The sequence below is a fragment of the Panthera uncia genome, chromosome F1, assembly GCF_023721935.1.
Source record: "Panthera uncia isolate 11264 chromosome F1, Puncia_PCG_1.0, whole genome shotgun sequence".
NCBI lineage: Eukaryota > Metazoa > Chordata > Mammalia > Carnivora > Felidae > Panthera > Panthera uncia.
In genome coordinates this window covers 50,023,650-50,025,741 of record NC_064813.1, presented here as the reverse complement: position 1 = coordinate 50,025,741, position 2,092 = coordinate 50,023,650, and the positions used below count along the sequence as shown (strand labels likewise).

General features: G+C 46.6%; 1 pseudogene; it reads right to left on the bottom strand.

Annotated features, from left to right (window-relative positions):
* Nucleotides 1-324: 324 nt before the first annotated feature.
* On the bottom strand, nucleotides 325-1,891 carry LOC125925814 (calcium/calmodulin-dependent protein kinase type II subunit gamma-like; annotated as a pseudogene).
* Between the last annotated feature and the right edge of the window lie 201 nt (nucleotides 1,892-2,092).

Sequence of the window (2,092 nt, the reverse complement as noted above, 5' to 3'; positions counted from 1 at the left end):
ATTTTTTATTTCTTAAATGTAAAACCGTCTCAATAGAGCAGACATAGATAAAAGGGCAGGTGGGAGGGCCACATGCAAGGGTGTGCCTTGGCTGCCGCCATTTTGTAACTTGTTTTAAATCTCAAACGAACAGGGCTGCCACTGTCACTCATGTCCTCCAGAACCACTGACCACAAAGGCTCAGTGATCTCTGGCTGGCTGGGATCTCCTAATGCCTCTGTGACTGAGCTCACCGTAGCAGTGATAGAGAACTCTGAGCCATTTGCCATCTCAACGTTGCTGGACTGGGGTCTCCACCTGGCTGGGGAGAGGCTGACTCTTCTCTCAATGTACCAGGTGAGGTAGAAGTAGGAGATGTAAGCTGCATCCATGAGTCATGTAGATGTGTATGTTCAAGAAGGTGCTGCGAATGGGCTTCTTGTTTTGGGGTAGAAGCCTCTCGAAGTAAGACTTGTAGAAATCCATCCCCTCTGTGAGGTTATCCTGGGCCTGGAGATCAAAAGAAGTAAGGCTTAAATCACAGATCTTCCTGTAGGCCTCAAGGACCCCATTGTTAACAACCTCGGTCTATTGTTTGATGATCTTCATGGTCTCCTGTTTGTGCACTTTGAGGTCTTCATCTTCCATGGTGATGTTGCAGCTCTCTGTGGACTTCTTGATGCCATCTGTGAACTGTGCACCATGGTGGTTTCTGTTCCTTTCAAATACCATCTGACTTCTTGCTCAATACACTTTTGGCAGCTGAAAAATTCCTGGAGGAAAGCATGGTCGTGAGCATGTCACCCCTCAGATTTCTCAGGACTTTGAACTTGCACAAACACTCCACAGTCTCATGATGATGCATCATGGATGCCACTGGGGAATCTGTGGCAGACCCATTGGTACTTGAGAGCCGGGTGAGGCGTGATGCATTTTGTGGGGTTTATGGTCAGCCGCTGCTTGATCAAGTTCTTGCTTTAGGAGTCACTGTATCCTACACTTGTGATGGGAAATCATAGGCTCTGGCCTTGATCTGCTGATATGGCTTATGCTGATCTTCATCCAAGAAAGGAGACAATCCCAACAGAATATACACGGAAGATCCCACAGGCCCAGATGGCCACAGGTTTTCCATAGGGATCTTTCCTCAAGGCCATAGGGGACACCTAACCTGGGGTACCATCAAAATTAAGCCTACCCTGGGGCACCTGGGCGGCTCAGTCGGTTAAGCGTCCGACTTCAGCCCAGGTCATGATCTCACAGTTTGTGAGTTTGAGCCCTGCATTGGGCTCTGTGCTGACAGCTTGGAGCCTGGAGCCTGCTTCGGATTCTGTGTCTCCCTCTCTCTCTGCCCCTCCCCAGCTCATGCATGCACTCTGTCTCTGTCAAAAATAAATAAACTTAAAAAAAAATTAAAAAAAAATTAAGCCCACCCTGTTGTTCTCCCACACTTCCATGACCAGGCCAGCTTTGTGTTCGCATCTTGCATTTGCTTGCCAACATTGGGTTGCCAGGCTTCAGGTCTTGGTGGACAATGTCATGCTGGTGATGTGGCTAACACTTTCCAGAATTTGATGTATACAGAACCAGTTTCACTGTACTACCCTCTGGCCACAATCTCATCAAATAGCTACTTTCCAGTAACGTGGTCAAACATGAGGTTGTGAACCCTTCTTCTGTCATAAAGGCACTTGATGTTTGCATGTTTCAAAAGTCACAATAGTTTGACTTCACATTCTAGTTTCTGGGGCTCTTAGGCAGGTAACTTCTTGGTATTGATGATTTTTGCTATATCATCCTGCATGCAGGAATTCTTCACATACCTGCAAGCCACAGAGAAAGCAACATTGCTGAGCTCCTTAAAGTACGTGTAGTCATTGGTGAAGCATGTTTGGGTGGTGGTGGTGGCCATGTTGGCAGACATAGTGGTGCAGACCACACTGATGTCTGTGCAATCACCACCACTCAGCCAAGGGAACAAGAGTTGATGAGGCAGAAACAAAAAACAAAAAACAAAACCATAAAGCCCAAGTTTAATTATGTTAGACTTTGGAACAATTTGTGTTCCAAGACATAACTCATACAGGCATCCTCAACAATATTACCAGCTGAC